Source organism: Pseudophryne corroboree, chromosome 3 (genome assembly GCF_028390025.1).
Source record: "Pseudophryne corroboree isolate aPseCor3 chromosome 3, aPseCor3.hap2, whole genome shotgun sequence".
Classification (NCBI taxonomy): Eukaryota; Metazoa; Chordata; class Amphibia; order Anura; family Myobatrachidae; genus Pseudophryne; species Pseudophryne corroboree.
Genome location: NC_086446.1, coordinates 14,704,929 through 14,730,150, shown reverse-complemented (window position 1 = coordinate 14,730,150; position 25,222 = coordinate 14,704,929). Strand labels below are relative to the sequence as shown.

Below are 25,222 nucleotides of genomic sequence, written 5' to 3'. Positions count from 1 at the left end.
ACTAGCTATGGCACTGCAGATAGGTACAGGGCGGTCCTGGGGCATTAGGGGCACATTACTAGTCATGGCACTGCAGATAGGTACAGGGCGGTCCTGGGCATTAGGGGCACATTACTAGCTATGGCACTGCAGATAGGTACAGGGCGATCCTGGGGCATTAGGGGGCACATTACTAGCCATGGCACTGCAGATAGGTACAGGGCGGTCCTGGGGCATTAGGGGGCACATTACTAGCTATGACACTGTAGATATGTACAGGGCGGTCCCGGGGCATTAGGGGCACATTACTAGCCATGGCACTACAGATAGGTACAGGGCGGTCCTGGGGCATTAGGGGCACATTACTAGCCATGGCACTGCAGATAGGTACAGGGCGGTCCTGGGACATTAGGGGCACATTACTAGCTTTGGTACTACAGATAGGTACAGGGCGGTCCTGGGGCATTAGGGGACACATTACTAGCCATGGCACTGCAGATAGGGACAGAGCGGTCCTGGGGCATTAGGGGGCACATTACTAGCCATGGCACTGCAGATATGTACAGGGCGGTCCTGGGGCATTAGGGGGCACATTACTAGCCATGGCACTGCAGATATGTACAGGGCGGTCCCGGGGCATTAGGGGCACATTACTAGCCATGGCACTGCAGATAGGTACAGGGCGGTCCTGGGGCATTAGGGGCACATTACTAGCCATGGCACTGCAGATAGGTACAGGGCGGTCCTGGGACATTAGGGGCACATTACTAGCTTTGGTACTACAGATAGGTACAGGGCGGTCCTGGGGCATTAAGGGACACATTACTAGCTATGGCACTGCAGATAGGTACAGGGCGATCCTGGGGCATTAGGGGGCACATTACTAGCCATGGCACTGCAGATATGTACAGGGCGGTCCTGGGGCATTAGGGGGCACATTACTAGCTATGGCACTGCAGATATGTACAGGGCGGTCCCGGGGCATTAGGGGCACATTACTAGCCATGGCACTGCAGATAGGTACAGGGCAGTCCTGGGGCATTAGGGGCACATTACTAGCCATGGCACTGCAGATAGGTACAGGGCGGTCCTGGGGCATTAGGGGCACATTACTAGCCATGGCAAAGTAGATAGGTACAGGGCGGTCCTGGGGCATTAGGGGGCACATTACTAGCTATGGCACTGCAGATAGGTACAGGGCGGTCCTGGGGCATTAGGGGGCACATTACTAGCTATGGCATTGCAGATAGGTACAGGGCAGTCCTGGGGCATTAGGAGCACATTACTAGCCATGGCAAAGTAGATAGGTACAGGGCGGTCCTGGGGCATTAGTGGGAACATTACTAGCCATGGCACTGCAGATAGGTACAGGGTGGTCCTGGGGCATTAGGGGGCACATTACTAGCTATGGCACTGCAGATAGGTACAGGGTGGTCCTGGGGCATTAGGAGCACATTACTAGCCATGGCACTGCAGATAGGTACAGGGCGGTCCTGGGGCATTAGGGGGCACATTACTAGCTATGGCACTGCAGATAGGTACAGGGCGGTCCTGGGCATTAGGGGCACATTACTAGTCATGGCACTGCAGATAGGTACAGGGTGGTTCTGGGACATTAGGGGCACATTACTAGCCATGGCACTGCAGATAGGTACAGGGCAGTCCTGGGGCATTAGGGGCACATTACTAGCCATGGCACTGCAGATAGGTACAGGGCGGTCCTGGGACATTAGGGGCACATTACTAGCCATGGCAAAGTAGATAGGTACAGGGCGGTCCTGGGGCATTAGGGGGCAATTACTAGCTATGGCACTGCAGATAGGTACAGGGCGGTCCTGGGGCATTAGGGGACACATTACTAGCCATGGCACTGCAGATAGGTACAGGGCGGTCCTGGGACATTAGGGGCACATTACTAGCTTTGGTACTACAGATAGGTACAGGGCGGTCCTTGGGCATTAGGGGGCACATTACTAGCCATGGCACTGCAGATAGGTACAGGGCGGTCCTGGGGCATTAGGGGACACATTACTAGCCATGGCACTGCAGATAGGTACAGGGCGGTCCTGGGGCATTAGGGGGCACATTACTAGCTATGGCACTGCAGATAGGTACAGGGCGGTCCTGGGCATTAGGGGCACATTACTAGTCATGGCACTGCAGATAGGTACAGGGCGGTCCTGGGCATTAGGGGCACATTACTAGCTATGGCACTGCAGATAGGTACAGGGCGGTCCTGGGGCATTAGGGGCACATTACTAGTCATGGCACTGCAGATAGGTACAGGGCGGTCCTGGGGCATTAGGGGGCACATTACTAGCTATGGCACTGCAGATAGGTACAGGGCGGTCCTGGGCATTAGGGGCACATTACTAGCTATGGCACTGCAGATAGGTACAGGGCGGTCCTGGGGCATTAGGGGCACATTACTAGCTATGGCACTGCAGATAGGTACAGGGCAGTCCTGGGGCATTAGGAGCACATTACTAGCCATGGCACTGCAGATAGGTACAAGGTGGTCCTGGGGCATTAGGGGGCACATTACTAGCTATGGCACTGCAGATAGGTACAGGGCGGTCCTGGGCATTAGGGGGCACATTACTAGCCATGGCAAAGTAGATAGGTACAGGGCGGTCCTGGGGCATTAGGGGGCAATTACTAGCTATGGCACTGCAGATAGGTACAGGGCGGTCCTGGGGCATTAGGGGACACATTACTAGCCATGGCACTGCAGATAGGTACAGGGCGGTCCTGGGACATTAGGGGCACATTACTAGCTTTGGTACTACAGATAGGTACAGGGCGGTCCTTGGGCATTAGGGGGCACATTACTAGCCATGGCACTGCAGATAGGTACAGGGCGGTCCTGGGGCATTAGGGGACACATTACTAGCCATGGCACTGCAGATAGGTACAGGGCGGTCCTGGGGCATTAGGGGGCACATTACTAGCTATGGCACTGCAGATAGGTACAGGGCGGTCCTGGGCATTAGGGGCACATTACTAGTCATGGCACTGCAGATAGGTACAGGGCGGTCCTGGGCATTAGGGGCACATTACTAGCTATGGCACTGCAGATAGGTACAGGGCGGTCCTGGGGCATTAGGGGCACATTACTAGTCATGGCACAGCAGATAGGTACAGGGCGGTCCTGGGGCATTAGGGGGCACATTACTAGCTATGGCACTGCAGATAGGTACAGGGCGGTCCTGGGCATTAGGGGCACATTACTAGCTATGGCACTGCAGATAGGTACAGGGCGGTCCTGGGGCATTAGGGGCACATTACTAGCTATGGCACTGCAGATAGGTACAGGGCAGTCCTGGGGCATTAGGAGCACATTACTAGCCATGGCACTGCAGATAGGTACAAGGTGGTCCTGGGGCATTAGGGGGCACATTACTAGCTATGGCACTGCAGATAGGTACAGGGTGGTCCTGGGGCATTAGGAGCACATTACTAGCCATGGCACTGCAGATAGGTACAGGGCGGTCCTGGGGCATTAGGGGGCACATTACTAGCTATGGCATTGCAGATAGGTACAGGGCGGTCCTGGGGCATTAGGGGCACATTACTAGCTATGGCATTGCAGATAGGTACAGGGCGGTCCTGGGGCATTAGGGGCACATTACTAGCTATGGCACTGCAGATAGGTACAGGGCGGTCCTGGGGCATTAGGGGCACATTACTAGCTATGGCACTGCAGATAGGTACAGGGCGGTCCTGGGGCATTAGGAGCACATTACTAGCTATGGCACCGCGCTGTGTAAGCGCTCTGTGCGTACAATCCTAGAGACAGACGTCACTATAACAAGGCACCACAGGCTGCTCCAGCTGCACTATAACAAGGCACCAGAGGCTGCTCCCCCTGTAGTACAGAACCTGACACCAGAGCTGCTCAGCCTATAGAATAATAATAATAATAATAATAATAATAATAATAATAATAAAATCATTACCTGCTGCCAGACACAGCAATGGCTGCTCTCTGCTCCTGCTGCTTTGTGGGAATGATAGAAGGAAGGCGGAGCTCAGACCAGGGGAAAATGGCCGCCGCTCCTGACGTCACTACACGGCCAGGGAACTTATTGCTGCTGCAGCTGCCAGACTGGTCTACAAGAAAATGGCCGCCGGCCTCCTGCACTGAGGACATGTATGGTATTAGTCATTAAAGAGGGCGGTGCTGTGGCCGGGATGTAGGAGGGGAGTGGCCAGTCATCCGGAAGTAGCCTGTGCCAATCATACCCTACTTCCGGCCAGTGCGTTCCACCTTACCTTACTATCGGGTTGTGCGTTCCACACACAGGAAGTGAGTTTCCATCGGTTGCTGCAGCCTCCCAGTGTCCGTCGAGATCAGATAATGGCGTTTTACTATACAGGGGGAGCAGCCTGTGGTGTCCTGTTGTAGTTATTATTATACAGGGGGGGTGGCATTTGGTGTCCTGTTGTTGTTGTTATTATACAGGGGGAGCGGCCTTTGGTGTCCTTTTGTTATTATTATGATTATTATTATACAGGGGTGAGCAGCGTGTGGTGTCTTGTTAGTATTATACAGGCGGAGCAGCGTGTGGTGTACTGTTAGTATTATTATACAGGGGGGGCGGCCTGTGGTGTCCTGTTAGTATTATTATACTGGGGCAGAGGCGGAACTACCGGCAGTGCACTGCACTGGGGCCCGCCCCTGTCCAGGGGCCCAAGCATGTAATGAGACAAACTGACTCATTACATGCCGCTGTGCGCTGCGGGCAACCGCTGCCCGCAGCGCACAGCCGCCCGGCAAAGAGAGGAGAGGAGCAGCGGTACTACAGACGGGGGAAGGAGGAGGAGGGAGGCTGAGAAGGGAGCCGCAGCAGCGCTTTGTTACTGGTGGAGGCGCTGCTGCTGCTGCCCCTCTGCTTCCCTATAGGCTGTCTTCCGAGAACAGCCTATAGGGAAGCAGAGGAGCAGCAGCAGCAGCGCCTCCACCAGTAACAAAGCGCTGCTGCGGCTCCCTCCTCCACCTCCCTCCTCCTCCTTCTCTCCAGCCCGGGAATCGTCGTCTGAGGAGCCTGAGCCGGCGGAGAGGGTAAGTATAATTCTTCTTTCTTTCTTTTTCTCTTTTTCTTTCTTTCTTTTTTTACTTTCTTTCTTTCTTGGGCCTGCCTGCTGCAATGTGTAAAAATGGGGGACTGCCTGCCGCTATGTATAAAAAGGGGGGACTGCCTGCCGCTATGTATAAAAAGGGGGAATCAGCCTGCCGCGTTGTGTAAAAATGGGGGACTGCCTGCCGCTATGTATAAAAAGGGGGGACTGCCTGACGTAATGTGTAAAAAGGGGAATCAGCCTGCCGCAATGTGTAAAAATGGGGGACTGCCTGCCGCTATGTATAAAAAGGGGGGACTGCCTGCCGCTATGTATAAAAAGGGGGAATCAGCCTGCCGCATTGTGTAAAAATGGGGGACTGCCTGCCGCTATGTATAAAAAGGGGGGACTGCCTGACGTAATGTGTAAAAAGGGGGGACTGCCTGACGTAATGTGTAAAAAGGGGAATCAGCCTGCCGCAATGTGTAAAAATGGGGGACTGCCTGCCGCTATGTATAAAAAGGGGGGACTGCCTGGCGCAATGTGTAAAAAGGGGTAATCTGCCTGCCGCTATGTGTACAAAGGGGTAATCTGCCTGCCGCAATGTGTACAAAGGGGTAATCTGCCTGCCGCAATGTGTACAAAGGGGTAATCTGCCTGCCGCAATGTGTAAAAAGGGGTAATCTGCCTGCCGCAATGTGTAAAAAGGGGTAATCTGCCTGCCACTATGTGTACAAAGGGGTAATCTGCCTGCCGCAATGTGTACAAAGGGGTAATCTGCCTGCCGCAATGTGTAAAAATGGGGAATCTGCCTGCCGTAATGTGTAAAAATGGGGACGCTGTCTGCCGTAATGTGTAACAAGGGCACGCTGTCTGCCGTAATGTGTAAAAAGGGGACGCTGTCTGCCATTATGTGTAAAAAGGGGACGCTGTCTGCCGCTACGTGTAACAATGGCACGCTGTCTGCCGTTATGTGTAAAAAGTGTACGCTGTCTGCCGTTATGTGTAAAAAGTGTACGCTGCCTGCCGCTATGTGTAACAAGGGCACACGGTCTGCCATTATGTGTAAAAGGGCACGCTCTCTGCCGTTATGTGTAAAAAGGGCACGCTGTCTGCCGTTATGTGTAAAAAGTGCACGCTGTCTGCTGTAATGTGTAAAAAGAGGAATCTGTCCGCTCTAAGGTGTAAAAGGGTCTCTACCTGGTGTAGTGGTGCTACTGTGCGACGTAATTTGAATAATGGAGACTACTGTGCGCCGTTTTATGAATTGGTATTATTTTATGGCCACACCCCTTCCCCACGAAGCCACGCCACTATGTATTTTTGCGCGCGCCTACGGCGCGCACTGCCCCTGTTTTGCATGCAGGGGTGGGGCTCCGATGCACACATTTTTGCACACAGTGCTAAAATGTCTAGTTACGGCACTGTTGCTAGGTATCCATTTCTCTGGCCCTGAGCAGGTCCCCCTCACCAGATCCTCTCCAGGGGTGAGGGGGTGGACTTGGTGGGATGTGTGTGTGTGTGGGGATATGTGGGGGGTGGGGGGGGGGGGGGGCAAAGCATTTTGTTGCACCTGGGCCCACCGCTCGCTTGTTCCGCCACTGTACAGGGGGAGTGGCCTGTGGTGTCCTGTTACTATAGCAGCAGAGTAATAATAACAGTAATGAGTGGTCACCCTCCGCTGTACACCCAGATTTCCTACTTTAGTTCCCCTCTCCCCACATCTACACCCCGTCTGCTCTCCTATGTACTCTCCCCTGGTTATGAATCAAAGGATCGCCCTGCATAAGGTCGTCAGTCAATAGGTTGACAGCTATTGGTCGACATGCGGAAAAGGCCAACACAGTGAAAAAGGCCAACACGGGACAGGTCAACACATTAAACATTTTCTTCGTCACATGACCAGGAACCCCAATTATTGCACCGCGTCCCCTTGCATGGCTCGCTGCGCTTCCCAGGTCACTATTCCCAATCATAGTCCACGGGGGTCGTAAAGTATGAAAAAGATAAAAATAAACTATAAAAATGTGAAGTCGACCTTTTCCTGTGTCAACCTTTTTTATGATTTCCCAATAGTGGTGGACTTATGGACTGTCGCCCTACCATCCGGATCCCCTCTCCCCTCACCCCTATCTGTGTGACCTGGGTACAGTCACAAATCCTCCCTAATTAATGTGTCTGTAACTGATTCCTGTGCAGCAACTGGCACCAAGTACGTGTCTGGGAGGAATAAGACCCCGGCCATGGGAGGAGCATTGGGGTAACATTATACAGTACAGCGCTGTGTGACTCTGAAGAGCCTTATGGGGCACAGGAACCTCTGACAGATGCTGACCAGGGATCTATGGCTGGGTGGGGGGGGGGGGGGAGATGTCTTACTGGTCCCTCAGTTCTAAATATCTGTTATGTGTATTATATTTATTCCTAGACAGTCCAGCTGTAAGGAACCAGCGTCTTTATCATATGTCATAGACACTCCAGCTGTAAGGAACCAGCGTCTTTATCATATGTCACACGTTCTGTATTCTCACTGATTCACTCAGGATGGACACGGACAAGAGTCACATGACTGAGAAGATAATTAATATCGCCCTGGAGATCATCTACCTGCTGACTGGGGAGGTGAGGGGATCTGGGAGTGTCACAGTGACATCACTTATATTTATAGTAATAATACAAATACATGAATGGGGAGGTGAGGGGATCTGGGAGCGTCACAGTGACATCACTTACATCTATAGTAGTAATACAGGGACATGACTGGGGAGGTGAGGGGATCTGGGAGCGTCACAGTGACATCACTTATATTTATAGTAATAATACAGGGACATGACTGGGGAGGTGAGGGGATCTGGGAGTGTCACAGTGACATCACATATCTATAGTAATAATACAGAGACATGACTGGGGAGGTGAGGGGATCTGGGAGCGTCACAGTGACATCACTTATAGCTATAGTAATAATACAGGGACATGACTGGGGAGTTTATGTCAACTTTATATTGATGTCTCTACCAATACACAGGGTTACACAGTAGTGAAGAAGACATCCAGTGAGTGTGAGGCACCCATCAGCCATTCCCGTGTGTCAGGAGGACTGAGCAGGACCCAGAGCCCCATCACGGTGCCTCCACCTCACTCGCTTATACGTGAGAGGCACAATGACCAGAAGATCCTGGAACTCACCAACAAGATCATTCAGCTGCTGACTGGAGAGGTGACTGCTGAGGCAGTATACAGTAACACCAGGGGATGTGTCTGGGTGATGACTGGAGAGGTGACTGCTGGGAATGGGGCATTATACAGTAACACCAGGGAATGTGTCTTGGTGATGACTGTAGAGGTGACTGCTGGGATGGGACATTATACAGTAACACCAGGGGACGTGTTTGGGTGATGACTGGAGTGATGACTGCCAGGAATGGGACATTATACAGTAACAGCAGGGGACGTGTCTCGGTGATGACTGGAGAGGTAACTGCTGGGATGGGACATTATACAGTAACACCAGGGGACGTGTTTGGGTGATGACTGGAGAGATGACTGCCGGGAATGGGACATTATACAGTAACACCAGGGAATGTGTCTGGGTGATGACTGGAGAGGTGACTTCTGGGAATGGGACATTATACAGTAACACCAGGGGACGTGTCTGGGTGATGACTGGAGAGGTGACTGCTGGGAATGGCACATTATACAGTAACACCAGGGGACGTGTCTCGGTGATGACTGGAGAGGTGACTGCTGGGATGGGACATTATACAGTAACACCAGGGGATGTGTTTGGGTGATGACTGGAGAGATGACTGCCGGGAATGGGACATTATACAGTAACACCAGGGGACGTGTCTCGGTGATGACTGGAGAGGTGACTGCTGGGAATGGGACATTATACAGTAACACCAGGGGACGTGTCTGGGTGATGACTGGAGAGGTGACTGCTGGGAATGGGGCATTATACAGTAACACCAGGGGATGTGTCTGGGTGATGACTGGAGAGGTGACTGCTGGGAATGAGGCATTATACAGTAACACCAGGGGATGTCTCTGGGTGATGACTGGAGAGATGACTGCTTGGAATGGGACAATATAGAGTAACACCAGGTGATGTGTCTGTGTGATGTCTGGAGAGGTGACTGCTGGGAAAGGGACATTATACAGTAACTCCAGGGGACGTGTCTGGGTGGTGACTGCTGGGAATGGGACATTATACAGTAACACCAGGGGATGTGTCTGGGTGATGACTGGAGAGGTGACTGCTGGGAATGGGGCATTATACAGTAACACCAGCGGATGTGTCTGGGTGATGACTGGAGAGGTGACTGCTGGGATTGGGACATTATACAGTAACACCAGGGGTTGTGTCTGGGTGATGACTGGAGAGGTGACTGCTGGGAATTGGACATTATACAGTAACACCAGGGGATGTGCCTGGGTGATGACTGGAGAGGTGACTGCTGGGAATGGGGCATTACACAGTAACACCAGGGGATGTGTCTGGGGGATGACTGGAGAGTTGACTGCTGGGAATGGGACATTATACTGTAACACCAGCGGACGTGTCTGGGTGATGACTGGAGAGGTGACTGCTGGGAATTGGACATTATACAGTAACACCAGGGGATGTGCCTGGGTGATGACTGGAGAGTTGACTGCTGGGAATGGGACATTATACAGTAACACCAGGGGATGTGTCTGGGTGATGACTGGAGAGGTGACTGCTGGGAATGGGACATTGTACAATAACACCAGGGGATGTGTCTGGGTGATGACTGGAGAGGTGACTGCTGGGAATTGGACATTATACAGTAACACCAGGGGATGTGTCTGGGTGATGACTGGAGAGGTGACTGCTGGGAATGGGAAATTGTACAATAACACCAGGGGATGTGTCTGGGTGATGACTGGAGAGGTGACTGCTGGGAATTGGACATTATACAGTAACACCAGGGGATGTGTCTGGGTGATGACTGGAGAGGTGACTGCTGGGAATGGGACATTGTACAATAACACAAGGGGATGTGTCTGGGTGATGACTGGAGAGGTGACTGCTGGGAATTGGACATTATACAGTAACACCAGGGGATGTGTCTGGGTGATGACTGAAGAGGTGACTGCTGGGAATGGGACATTATACAGTAACACCAGGGGTTGTGTCTGGGTGATGACTGTATCATTGTGTGTGTCAGGTGTCTATAAGGTGTCAGGATGTCACTGTCTATATCTCCATGCAGGAGGAGGAGTATATAGAGGAACACAGGGGTCTGTACAAGGACGTGATGATGGAGAATCACCGGCCCCTCACATCACTGGGTAAGAGGAGACTGTCATGTATTGTGCAGGGGAGAGCAGGTATGGGGGCTCCTATATACACACATCATCTGATAATCACTTATATGCACTGTACTCAGTCACTGTGTGTCTCCTACAGATGTGCCTAGTAACAGAGATACCCCAGAGAGATGTCCCCGTCCTCTGTATTCCCAGGATTGTACAGAGGAGAATCACAGGATCCCACAGGAGGATCAGGTAGGCGGGAGGAATACATATGATTTACATGCGGCCGGGACACCGGACGCCAGTATACTGACAGCGGCATCCTGGCCACTAATATGCCAGCAGCGAGGAGAGTGCTAGAAAGCCTCATGCGGGCTCGGTAATTAGCTACGCTCGCCACAAGTTATATCCCTTTATGGGTGTTGTGGACTGTCAGTATATGTAGCTATAGTAGAGTAGCTGTGTCTTATGCACTGATATTATACTGTCATTATAGTGTTTTGATTTTATTTTAGGTATAACGTCTGTCTGATATGAAGACAGAAGATATAGAGGGAGAAGAAGAGACGTATGTGACTGATATGGAGACAGAAGATACAGAGGGAGAAGAAGAGACGTATGTGACTGATATGAAGGCAGAAGATATAGAGGGAGAAGAAGAGACGTATGTGACTGATATAAAGGCAGAAGATATAGAGGGAGAAGAAGAGACGTATGTGACTGATATGAAGGCAGAAGATATAGAGGGAGAAGAAGAGACGTATGTGACTGATATGAAGGCAGAAGATACAGAGGGAGAAGAAGAGACGTATGTGACTGATATAAAGGCAGTAGATACAGAGGGAGAAGAAGAGACGTATGTGACTGATATGAAGGGAGAAGAAGAGACGTATGTGACTGATATGAAGGGAGAAGAAGAGACGCATGTGACTGATATGAAGGCAGAAGATACAGAGGGAGAAGAAGAGACGTATGTGACTGATATGAAGGCAGAAGATATAGAGGGAGAAGAAGAGACGTATGTGACTGATATGAAGGCAGAAGATATAGAGGGAGAAGAAGAGACGTATGTGACTGATATGAAGGCAGAAGATATAGAGGGAGAAGAAGAGACGTATGTGACTGATATAAAGGCAGTAGATACAGAGGGAGAAGAAGAGACATATGTGACTGATATGAAGGCAGAAGATATAGAGGGAGAAGCAGAGATGTATGTGACTGATATGAAGGCAGAAGATATAGAGGGAGAAGCAGAGACGTATGTGACTGATATGAAGGCAGAAGATATAGAGGGAGAAGAAGAGACGTATGTGACTGATATGAATGCAGAAGATATAGAGGGAGAAGAAGAGACTTATGTGACTGATATGAAGACAGAAGATACAGAGGGAAAAGAAGAGACATATGTGACTGATATGAAGGCAGAAGATACAGAGGGAGAAGAAGAGACGTATGTGACTGATATGAAGGCAGAAGATACAGAGGGAGAAGAAGAGACGTATATGAGGGGTGATCAGCAGTGTAAGGAGGAGGAAATCCCTACAGATATCAGCAAAGGTGAGTAATAATCACTTATTACATATTCTCCTTGCTCAGTCACTACGGCAATCTCTTATATTACACCATCCTCTATCAGTACAAACTAATGAGGGAAATATATTTTCCCAGTGGGGTAGTCAGGAGCCATCAGCCCCTATTATACTCCTGCTCTCCCCCTCACATAATGTCACTGTGTGTTACCAGCCCAGAGATCTGACCAGTCTCCTCCCCATACTCTCTGGTGTATCTCATACATCGGGAGCCATCAGCCCCTATTATACTCCTGCTCTCCTCCTCACATCATGTCACTGTGTGTTACCAGCCCTGAGATCTGACCAGTCTCCTCCCAACACCCTCTGGTGTATCTCATAGCCATCAGCCCCCATTATACTCCTGCTCTCCCCTTCACATCATGTCACTGTGTGTTACCAGCCCAGAGATCTGAGCAGTCTCCTCCCCATACTCTCTGGTGTATTTCATAGCCATCAGCCCCTATTATACTCCTGCTCTCCCCCTCATATCATGTCACTGTGTGTTACCAGCCCAGAGATCTGACCAGTCTCCTCCCCACACTCTCTGTTGTATCTCATACATCAGGAGCCATCAGCCCCTATTATACTCCTGCTCTCCTCCTCACATCATGTCACTGTGTGTTACCAGCGGCCATGCTGTGTACTAAAAAAATAAAATGTGTATGTATATATGTGTGTGTGTGTATATATATATATAGAGAGAGAGAGTTTCAAAACGGAATAGATCAGTGTGCTTCTCCCAGTCCAATATTTCTATACCCTGATGTAGTCCACAGGGTTCCATGAAGTCCAATGTAGGCTTTATAGCCTCAATCTCACACACTCCACTTCTTTGGGCGGCTGCTCAGTTCCTCAAATTGCTACTAGCTAGATAGCCAAAGAATCTGTGAACAAGAGGGAGAGGAACAAGCGCCTATGGTGTAGTAATTCTTTTCAGGGTGCCCACACCCACCAATAAAAAAAACGCGTACCAGATTGTGACTAGAATTACAGCATATCAATCCACTGCTTCATATACTAATATCCGGATCTGATCGTACCAGCAAATTTGTTAGCAGTTGGGCAAAAACCAACAAAATATCAGCAAAATATTTTAGTGCAAGACGTCTCTTACGAGGAGAATTGAGACCTTTTACATTAAGACTTAAAACTTCACCATAATTGAGAGAGATCATATCATGGTATGAAACCTCTAGGATCATCTGTGGAAAGTCCAATAGAGTCTGTAGGACGTCTGCATTCTTCAAAACTATCAAAGAAAAGAAAATAGGGAAGAAAAATGGGAGACTAACAGAAATAGCGTCCATAAAGGAGCTAAAGATTCCGTCACTAGGGTACTGTGACAGAAAGGTGGAAAAAGGTAGCGGTCAGGCCTAAAAGTGGGACCCACCGACTACCCCAAGTAGCCATACGAGAGTGCAAAATATAATCATCATAGTAACAATTGTAGAAAGAAATATCAAATATAGCATAACATAGTACTATTCTTATTCTCAATGTAACCAAAGGAGGTGAAGGCCAAGAACATGGCCTGATATCCAATTTAGGTGCTACCAACACAGTTATAAGGGCAGCAGGATATGAGATGAATCAGCCATGCTTTGCCTGAACACCCAAGCATTCTAGAAAGGTATAACAAAGCGTAAATGGAAAGAATGTCAGACCGTAGTCCATATAGCAATTAAATAGCACAGGAGATAAAGAGAAAAAAATGTTTTCAACCCATATCAAGATCCTTGCCCAGTAATTTAGTCCCATTTGGCACACGTTACAGTAGGAAACAAACTCTCAGAGTGTCTGCCACAGTCTTACTCCTTTAGGGTTTAGGTAAAGTGTCATGAATGACTGTCAACAGGAATGTCCCACTGTCTCCTGCATGGTCCACAGTAGTATCTGCAGGATATACATTGGGATATAAGGTAGCGTCAGTGGAATAGCACCAACAATCAAAGCTTTCGGCCTCCCAGAATGCAACGGGCCAGTCTCCTATATCCCCGCCTTCTGGCTCAGGCAATTTTTTATTTTTTTTTGGTGTGGCAGGAGCCGGACCACGGTCTAAGGCTGCAGATTTTTTGGCCAGCAATAAGCTTTTTTCTTTAATTTATTTTTATAGTCTTATTCTTTCTGAGTGATCTTTCTACAAAGTGTCTTTTATATGCACCTTAGAAAGAGTGACTCCAACAACTCTCTGCTGGGTCGCGATAACGCTTTCCCACGTGTACAGTACTGTTTCAGCGGGTGTCAGTGAAGATGTACTAGCAAAGTCCAGTTGTGGCTGGAGAACAGGGAGAAGGTAATGCGTTGGTTCCGCACCAGCGCTAGGCCTCAGGAATCATAGGCTCCAGGGATTAGTAAGAGGCCGGGATCCAGGTTGATGTCAGCAGTGGGGAGTAAAACGCTCTATTGTGCGCCCCTCCGCCCGGTTCCTGACCAGTTTCCTCCGAGTTTCCCGCCATTAACTGATTTCCTGCTTCCGTCTGAGACGCTAGATATCCAACGGACCCAGTCGCAGCATAGGCGGCTGTGTCACTTGGGCGTCTGTGTTCACTGATAACATATATGTTCACTTGTGCGTCGGTGTTCACTATTTGCATCTGGATCCCCTCAGCGTTGGATAACATATTGATCAATTCCTGGAATCGGGGTTAAGTCTCCCTGTATCCCACTCTACTGAGGCAGGTGATACAGCACTAAGGGGGTCATTCAGATCTGGTCGCTCGCTAGCTATTTTTTGCAGCGCTGCAAACGCATAGACACCGCCTATAGGGGAGTGTGATTTAGCTGTGCAAGTGTGCGAACGCGTGTGCATCCGCCCCGGTACAAAAGGAGCTTGTGCAGTTTTTTTAGTAGCTCAGAACTTACACAGCGCTTGCGATCACTTCAGCCTATTCGTGTCCGGATTTGACGTCACAAACCCGCCCAGCCACGCCTGCATTTTCCCCGACACGCTGGCGTTTTTCCAAACACTCCCTTAAAACGGTCAGTTGACACCCAGAAACGCCCCTTTCCTGTCAATCTTCTTGCGAATGGCGGTGCGAATGGAAGCGTCGCTTAAACCTGTGCAAGACATCGTTTCTGTGTGTACTTGTAAGGCACGCATGCGCATTGCGGTGCATACGTATGCGCAGTGATAGCCTGTTCGCACCGCTGCGAAAAACGTCAGTGAGGGATCAGATCTGAAGGACCCCCTAAGTCTCTACCTACCATTAGGGTACATGTAGTTGGATAAGTGTCTGATAAACTGTTACTGCTGTTTCTTTCACTGTGCGACTGAATACGTTAAGTGTCCTATATAAGGTAATGCAGTAATATGTTTCTCCTACACACCTGAATCGTATCTGTTGTTGAATATGTGCTTATATTGCTTATTATACTAATGTATAACTTGTGACTGATTGCTAGTGCGGCTGCTGACCTTTACTATACTATATTTCTGTCCGTTTTGCGGTTTCTTTATATCCGATCCTCAATGCTGGTGCAAGGCAGGGAGTGATCAGATTGTATATTACTTTAGTAAGCTTACAGTGAATGCGTTCACAAATTCAGTATTTAACACCATACAGGTGTGTGATTTACCATGTCTAAGAGAGGCAAGGGTGAGGAGGATACACTCTCCACAGCAGCACAATCATGTTTGTCATGCAAAGCAGGGTTAACCTCTCAAGATCTGGTACAAAATGGATTATGTGCAAATTGTTATAGCTTCCACCAAAGCCTCCTTAATAATCCAAGGCAGGCACAGGTACAATCAGAACCTCCATGGACTTCTTTTGCACAAACGTTATACAATATAGCTGAGCGGATAATACCAGCTCCAATACCAGGGATAAGTTACATCCAGTCCAGGAATCTTCAGCCTTTCAACAAAACAGGCTGAAAGGCCTGTGGAATGTAAATCACACAGACATGAAACAACATCTTCACAGTCTACACAGGTTTCAGAAGGGGACACTTCGGAGGATGAGGATGATTCTTTGTATTCGGGGTCTGCATACAGAGATGAGGATGAAGGTCCCAGCTCAGTAGATATACCTGAGCTAATTAATGCTATGAAAGCCATTCTATCCTTAGAGGAGGCAGCAGTGCTTTTGTTAAAATCCAAGGCACCTGTGTTTAAATCTCCCAAAACGGTCAGAACTGAATTTCAGGAGTCAAAACAGCTGACGGAAATCATACAAGATACATGAGTCACACCCAGTAGGAAGCTCGGAATTCCTAAAAAAGGGAATTCTCATTATCCTCTTCCGGCAGGGGTTTGTTTGAAAAGGGAGGTTGCTCCCAAAATAGATATGCACGTCATTCGGTTGGTACGTAAATCGACATTACCTCTGACTTCAACATCATTAAATGATATAACGCAGTGGTTTCCAAACTTTTTTGAATCACGGCGCCCTGGAGTATCTGAATTTTTTTCGCGGCACCCCTAGGCCAAAAATGTCTTATTGAGATATGTAGAAATAAATATTAAATTAAGTAAATTGTGTTTATATGTCATCCTTAGGTTCAGTTATGTGGTGAGGGACAAGATTTGTTTCTGTTTGTCCCCATAGTTTATGACTGACAGCCACCAGCACTAGTTTGGCCTTTTATATTGACCATAAATAATTTGAATTGGTCCTGGACCACCAATCCAAGGCACCCTGCATGTGCCCTGAGGAACCCCAGGGAGCCACGGCACACAGTTTGGGAACCACTGATAATACGGATGGAAAAATAGATGGTTTTCTAAAAACAGTTTCTTCCTTGTCAGGGGCAGTTGTTAGGCCGGCCATGGCTTCAGCCTGGATGGTGAAAGCAGTGGCGGCCTGGGCTGATGCATTAGAAGACGATCTGCTAATGGTGTACAGAGAACAAAAGTCCCATATTGCACATATTAAACAAGCAGCTGTCTTTATGGAAGAAGCAGCCTTGGATATGGGTACTATAGCTTCTCAAGCATCAGCCTCCACAGTAGCAGCACGCAGAGCTGTCTGGCTACGTACATGGAAGGCTGACTCAGAGTCCAAAAAAGGACTAGAGATTTTGCCTTTTACTGGAGATATTCTTTTTGGTAAAGAGTTAAACAATATTCTGGCGTCAGAAGCAGACTGTAAGAAAGTGTCGTTTCCTTCTACCTACAAGTCTAAACCTAGGTTTCCAGCTTTTCAGTCCTTTCGGACCCAAGGAAAAGCAAAAGGAAAGGGTTACGGCAAACAGTCCCGATCGGATAAGTCTGTAAAGACTAAAAAGCATTGGGCTACCAGAGGGCCTTCTTCCAAACCAGAAGATAAGCCATCAGCCTCTGTACATTGCTGCATTCATCTTTCCCTACTTTCCGGATGCACTGTAGATTTGGTGCCTCGTTTTCATATGGAGACTTTACGTTCCATTATCTTGGACGTGGAGCCGGGGGCCCTAGATATCCAGGATGCTTACCTGCGTGTACCTATAGCAGGGATGGGGAACTTTGGGCCCTCCAGCTGTTGTTGAACTACACATCCCCTCATGCCCTGCATCAGTTTTTGCATGGCCAAATAGCAAAAACTGTTGCAATGCTTGCTGGTATGTGAAGTTTAACAACAGCTGGAAGGCCAAAGGTTCCCCATCCCTGACCTATAGCACCGTTCCATCAGTGCTATCCTCAGGCAACATTTTCAGTTTCAGGCCCTACCATTTGGACTGGCTACAGCTCCAAGAGTGTTCACCAAAATGATGGTGGTGATGGCGGCTTATCTCCGTCGTCAGGGGACAAGAATTTTCCCATACCTGGGCGACCTGTTAATCCTGTCTCATTCCCAGGAAACTCTCCAGGGCCATCTGCAATTGACAATAGCCTGTTTACAAAGCCACGGCTGGCTCATAAATTGGGCGGTCATCCCTGGTTCCGTCTTAACGCATGACGCACCTGGAGGCTGTATTGGATTCCAGGCTTCAGAGAGTTTTTCTACCTCTGAACAAAATATCCACAATACAGACAAGGATTCAGTAGCTACTACACAATCAAAGAGTATCCATTCAGGCAGCAATGTGAGTGATGGGATCTATGGTGTCAACATTCGACATGGTGGAATATGCTCAATTCCACTCGAAGCCCCTTCAATGTCTGATTCTTTCCAGATGGAATGGACTACATCAGACGATAAAAACTCAGACTATGGTCTTTCCTCAGGAAGTAGGGAGGTCGTTGGCCTGATGGCTACAGACATCCCATCTGGACAAAGGGCGACCCTTTTGGATCTCTGAGTGGGAGGTTCTGACAACGGATGCCAGTCTTCAGGGTTGGGGAGCCGTGTCAAAAAAAGTGCTGCTTCCAGGGGCAGTGTACAAGGAAGAAAGTTGCCTGCCGATAAATATATTGGAACGCCGGGCCATATACTGTATATGGCATTCACTCAGGCAAAGGACATTCTTCAAGAAAAACCGGTCCAGATTCTCTTGAACAATGCGATGGTAGTAGCGTATCTCAATCATCAGGGAGGAACTCGAAGCCAAAAGGCAATGAAGGAGGTAAGCCGCACGTTAAGGTGGGCAGAACTTCATTATCCGGCCTTGTCCGCAGTGTTTGTTCCGGGAATCCTAAACCGGGAAGCGGATTTTCTCAGTCGACACGCTATACCTGCAAACGAATTGGCCTTACACCCAGAGGTCTTCTAGATTCTGGTAAACAAGTGGGGGCTGCCAGAGATGGACCTCATGGCTTCTCTGCAGAACAACAAAGTTCCTGCATATGGGTCAAGGACAAAGGATCCCAAAGCGATCTTCGTGGATTCTCTGTCAGTGAAATGGGACTATCATCTGGCCTATGTGTTTTCACCAATCACCCTGTTGCCCAGGGTTATTCGGAAAGTCAAACAAGGAAAAGGCGCCGTGATACTTATAGCTCCGGCATGGCCCAGAAGTCATTGGTACACAGATCTACAGAGGCTGTCCGTGGATACTCTGTTTTTACTGCCTCAACGTCCAGATCTACTGTCTCATGGTCCTTCTAATTACAAGCACATGGATTGGCTGTCTTTGACGGCGTGGCTCTTGAGACATCCATTGTGAAAATCCTTTTGCTTTCATAACAGGTAATTCATACAATGCTTAGAGCAAGGAAACCGTCCTCTGCTCACATTTATTACCGGGTAAGCATATATTCAGTGGTGCAGTGCCAGGAAATTTGAACTTAGGTCTTTCAGTGTTTCCAGAGTCCTAGCATTCTTTCAAGCAGTTATGGGCAAAGGTCTCCAGGTCGCTTCCTTGAGAGTTCATTGACTGTATGGTTTCAAAAGAAAGTTGCTAACCTACAGGATGTTTGCACTTTTTTCCAAGGAATACTTCACACCCAACCTCCTTTTGTTCCTCCTACAGCTCCTTGGGATCTAAATGTAGTCCTAAAGATGCTTCAAGTTTCCCCATTTGAAACACTGAGTCAAGTAAATCTTAAATGGTTGACAGCTAAGGTTCTCTTTCTACTGGCTATTGCTTCAGCTAGAAGAGTTTCAGATTTAGGGGCATTGTTATGTCATCCTCCTTTTTTGATTTTTCATCCAGATAGAGCAGTTCTCAGAACCAAATCTGGATATCTTTCTAAGGTGGTCTCTAAGTTACACCTTAACGAAGAAATTGTAGTTCCGGCTTTCCAAGGGCCGGACCTTTATGTGGGAGATGCACCTTTAGACGTAGTCCGGACTTTAAGGATATACATGATTCGTACCAGTGCCATCCGAAAGACAGACACTCTCTTCATTCTTTATGGGTTCCATAAGCGAGGATGGCCTGCTGACAAGCAAACACTGGCGAGTTGGCTCGGATGACTATCTCGGAAGCTTATTCTCAAGCTGGTGTCCCTGTTCCAGCTAATGTCTCTGCTCATTATACTCGTAAGGTAGGTCAATCTTGCGCAGCACGCCTTGGTGCCTCAGCTGAATGGATATGTAAGGCAGCCACATGGTCTTCCATTAACACATTCATATGATATTATGCCTTTGCCTCTCCGGACACTGCATTCAGGCGAAGGATTCTCCTGTCCAATCAGGAGCATCCCCTCCACTAAATTTGGGACATCCCAGTGTATATCCTGTGGATACTACTGTGGACCCTGCAGGAGAAATAAGTAGTTATGGTAGACTTACCGTTGATAACTTTATTTCTCTGAAGTCCACAGTATCCACAGGGATTTCACCCTGACGCACCTGATTTGAGGATCTTCCTTCTTGTATGGAAGTGTGTGTGTGTGTGTGTGTGTGTGTGTGTGTTCTTCTTGCCTGATAAGGGCTCTCTATGATGCTCCTGCCTTGAGCTTTGGAATATAACTAGAAAATAACCAGGAGGCGGGGGATAAAGGATACTGTCCCGTTGCATTCTGGGAGGCCAAAGGCTGTGATCGTTGGTGCCATTCCACTGACGCTACCTCATATCACAATGTATATCCTGTGGATACTGTGGTTTTCGGAGAAATAGAGTTATCGACGGTAAGTCTACCATAACTACTTATTTTTCAGAATAGCAGGGCCATATTTGGGTGAATATCACTGCTAAGGCGCCGTTTCGCATCACAATAAGCTTAGTAGGTAAGCCCTATTTGCATTGCACATTTCCTTTGCATAAAGCTGTAGCCATTGAGTGGAATAGACGCCTCTTGGCAGGAGAAATATCTGGAAATATCTGCAGATTATCCAGGCACTCAGCTGTGGAAGAGGAAGACAAAGTAGCACGTAGAATGCATTCTGTAATATGAAAAAGTGGACCCTGTCCCTTGGTGCTTGGATAGGGGTCTGTTTGGACTTTGTGAGTCTATGGATCCTATCAATAAGAAGGTCCGCAGCAGAAGCCTTCGGTGAAAGTTTCTGAATGAGGTCCGTGGCATAGTCATAAAGCTCAGCATTTGTAACAGAATCCGGAATGCCCATTATTCTGACATTATTTCTCTGAGAGCATTCTTCTAAATCAGTGACTTTATCACGAATGGAGACCATGGGGTAAATTTACTAAGGTGGGAGATTTTTAGAACTGGTGATGTGCGACTGACAAGAAGAAGCAGATGATGTTGTAGCGGTCTCAGAAGGACCACCTGAATTTGAGGTACCAAAGAGATGGACAGGTGGGGCCGATTTGGTACCTTTTAACCTTTTTGGGAGGCATGGTAAGCCGGCTACAAAGAGACTGATCTTTCGGAGATGGGAAAATACAAACAATCTATAAATAAAAGGAGCTGTAGTATGCTGTCGGGAGGTTACATCAAGATGACGCCATTCAAAATGACATTCTTAGTCGGGGTGAAGGGAGTATCCAAGGCAAAATATTAAGTAAACAGGATGTAATGCAACTCAAATAACACAGTAATGAGCGAGAAATTCCACTAGAGGTCAGCGTGATCACAGACGTGAAGTACTCAGCACAGAGAGACACAAATGGCAAAATATATTCAGTGAATAAATCCACAAAATAATATACTGTGAGGTTGTAATCAGAGTGTAATGAGCTGTACTCAGACGATACTTGATACTGGGCTCTGCATGTAGACTGAGAGGAAGTAGATTATAGTGGTACCATATACATAGAAGGTAGTTTCACCTCCAGGCAAATGCTTCAATTTAGTGTAGTGACCCCGGTCCAGCCGTCAGGACACTTATTTAGCAGCTTATATCAATTTTATTGAAGGCAGAAGGCAAAGCATGTGATGGCCGTGCACCAGGATCCAAAAAGGCAGCCACCTCACTTCCCAATATCACTGCCGGGCTCCGGTGACTGTGGGCAGCCCGTTCTGTCCCCAGCAGTAGCGGGAGCTGTGCACCTGTGTGAGCGGGAGAGCAAGTGCTCCTGCCTGAGCAAAAGCGCTTCCAAGTCAGGTGTCCGGAGCGTGCAGGAAAGACTGGGCGCACTTAGCCACAGAATACAGCCCGTGGATTCAGTGGCGTCACTAGGCTGCGGCAGTGAACGGTGCCCGGAGTGAGCTGAGTGAGCTGCTTTAAGGCAGGACGAGTGGGGGACTTAATAGATTGGGTCTTGGTCCCAGCGGTGGCTGAGAGCTGTCAGGTAGGGTAGATAAGAAGTCACTTAGTGAGGAGAGCTCCAGAAAGCACGTCTGGATGAACTCCGCCCACGCCCCTCCTTATTTATTATTTTATATACTTACAGGGGTGACGGGTTTGGTACATCCCTGCAAAGGCAGATCCAATCTCTTTCTCATCAGACTCTGCTGTGTTCCCTGCACTCTCACTCAGATGTTCACTGCTTTCAGAAGCACACACATGAGAAGCAGAAGTATGGCGGCAGCTGTATAGATTCTGATATGTAATTCTCTGTATCATACAGTACACACATCATCCTTATTACTACTGAGAGTATAGAGGTAAGGCACTGATGATGGGGGTGCAAGAGTGTAACCTAGCAGATGTATGATGATTGCAGGGTATTATATGGTGTATTGCATGTAAAGTACCTTGTTCCACACCTGCTCTGCTGTAGCAATATACCTTATAATAGGATTTTAATTACCTACCAGTAAATCCTTTTCTCGTAGTCCGTAGAGGACGCAGGGGTTCCATTTAGTACCATGGGGTATAGACGAGTCCCTTGGGAGCCATGGGCACTTTAAGAGTTTAATAGTGTGGGCTGGCTCCTCCCTACACAGATAGTGGTGAGATTCACACCAGCTCACACATATGCTGAGAAAAGCCAAGCCAACTAGCTTGAAACGATTCAGCAACGGCTGAACAACAATACTTAACCAAGTAACAATGCAGTACTTAACCTTAACATTTAGTACCATGTGGATGTACCAAAGCTCCCAGTACGGGAGGGAGAGTGCTGAGGTTCCTGCAGAACAGATTGACCAAGTATCGAACTTGTAGAACTTAGCAAACGTGTTCGACCCTAACCAAGTAACAATGCAGTACTTAACCAAGTAACAATGCAGGAAAATGAAGCCCAGCATCCTCTACGGACTACGAGAAAAGGATTCACCGGTAGGTAATTAAAATCCTATTTTCTCTTATGTCCTAGAGGATGCTGGGGTTCCATTTAGTACCATGGGGATGTACCAAAGCTCCCAGTACGGGAGGGAGAGTGCTGAGGTTCCTGCAGAACAGATTGACCAAACTTTAGGTCCTCAGAGGCCAAAGTATCGAACTTGTAGAACTTAGCAAACGCGTTTGACCCTGACCAAGTAGCCGCTCGGTAAAAAGTTGTAAAGCCGAGACGACCCGTGCAGCCGCCCAGGAAGAACCCACTTTATGAGTAGAGTGGACCTTAACAGATTTTGGACACTACAGGCCTGCCGTAGAATAAACATGCAGGATAGTAAACCTGATCCAGCGAGAAATCGTCTGCTTAGAAGCAGGACACCCAATCTTGTTGGGAGCATACAGTAAAAACAGAATCTGATTTCCTGTGACGAGAAGTTCTCTTCACATAAATTTTCAAACCCCTCACAACATCCAAGTACTTTGAGGTGATTGAGGAGTCAGTAGCCACTGGCACCACAATAGGTTGGTTGATATGAAAAGCTGACACAACCTTAGGGAGAAATTGCTGACGCGTTCTGAGCTCCGCTCTATCCTCATGGAAAATCAAGTAGGGGCTCTTGCATGACAATGCCCCCAATTCTGACACACGTTGAGCAGATGCCAATGCCAACAGTGTGACCGCCTTCCAAGTAAGAAACTTGACGTCCACCTCCTGTAAAGGCTCGAACCAATCCGATTGCAGGAACTGCAGCACCACATTAAGATCACAAGGTGCCGTAGGAGGCACAAAGGGTGGTTGGATGTGCAGAACCCCTTTTAAGAAAGTCTGAACCTCACGGAGGGCATCCAATTGTTTCTGGAAGAAAATGGACAACGCCAAAATCTGTACCTTTATGGAGACCAAGGGTAGGTCCACATTCACGCCGGCTTGTAGAAAGAGGAGAAACTGTCCCAGTTGAAACTCCACCGTAGGAAATTTCTTGGATTCACACCAAGACACATACTTTTTCCAAATCCGATGGTAATGTTTAGACGTTACTCCCTTTACTGTCCTGTATCAGGGTAAGAATTACCTTTTTCGGAATGCCCTTCCGAGCTATGGTCTGGCGTTCAACCTCCATGCGTAGCTGCGGTAAGTCTTGATAGGCGAATGACCCCTATAGTAGAAGGTCCTCGCAAAGAGGAAGAGGCCTCGGATCCTCTAGCAGTAATTCCAGAAGATCCGCATACCAACCCCGTCTTGGCCAGTCCGGAGCAATGAGGATCGCCTGAACTCTTGTTCTATTTATTAGTTTGAGAATCCTTGGGATGAGTGGAAGTGGAGGGAACACATACACCGATTGGAACACCCACGGAGTTACCAGGGCGTCCACCGCCACTGCTTGTGGGTATCTCGACCAGGAACAGTACCTCCAAAGCTTCTTGTTGAGGCGGGAGGCCATCATGTCTATCTGAGGTACACCTCATCGACTTGTTACCTCTGCAAACACCTCTGGGTGGATGCCCCATTCTCCTGGATGGAGATCGTGTCTGCTGAGGAAATCCGCTTCCCAGTTGTCCACTCCCGGTATGAAGAGAGGTATGCGGTGAGAAAATGGAGCTGGTGAGTGCTGGATCCACTCTGAGGAGAAGTCCCGCCCCCTATAATGGCGCTTTCTCCCGCACTTAGTTGATTATACTGGCCTGAGGTATTTTATAGCTAACAGTAGGATTAGCCCCTGATAGCTATAGTTGACCAGTGTAGGGTGATTGTGCTGGCCCAGGACACCCCTCACAGCATCGTACACAGTGTGCCACTGAGCCTTCTGGAGCGCAGCCTGTCAGAACTGCGCTCCCACTCAGTGTCCTGTCAGCGGAGATAGAGAACCATTAACTTCTAGAGTTGGTTTCTACTCCCCCCTTCCCCCTCCCCCTAAGTCGCAGGAAGGCTGTTGCCAGCAGCCATCCTGTATCCTAATCTCTTAGAATAACAATAAAACTAGAAAACTCCTAGTAGCTCCCCTATCTGTGACCGGTAGGTAGTCTGGTAGGAGGGGCATAGAGGGAGGAGCCAGCCCACACTGTGAAACTCTTAAAGTGCCCATGGCTCCCAAGGTACTAAATAACCCCAGCATCCTCTCGGACGTGAGAGAAATAAGGGTAACACATGTACAGGCTTACCAGCGTATGAGCACACACATAAAGGAATGCTACCTTACCAATGCTTCCAGGAGTAACGTTAGGAGACATTTCTCTTATCTATCAGCTCATATGACTGATGTTAATGTTCATCTAGAATCTCCAATTCATACGATATATTCCCCATCCATAGTTTTACATTGGTGCTGACATAGGACTTGGCGAGTGACTACATCTCCATTTATACTTCATGGTTAGTTACCAGTACAAGAGAGCTGTATCTAA

At 48.4% G+C, this 25,222-nt stretch overlaps 2 protein-coding genes across 2 annotated transcripts in view; one reads left to right on the top strand and one right to left on the bottom strand.

The window, feature by feature from the left end:
* Positions 1–3,980, bottom strand: part of LOC135056963 (zinc finger and SCAN domain-containing protein 12-like) — a 60,346-nt gene extending 56,366 nt beyond the window's left edge. Inside the window, exon 1 of the mRNA XM_063962759.1 lies at positions 3,939–3,980. The gene's annotated coding sequence lies outside the window, so the exon portion shown is untranslated. The remainder of the gene's footprint in view (positions 1–3,938) is intronic.
* LOC135057021 (zinc finger protein 585A-like) overlaps positions 1–25,222 on the top strand; it is a 180,088-nt gene that overhangs the window by 152,155 nt on the left and 2,711 nt on the right. The gene's annotated exons all lie outside the window — the stretch shown is intronic.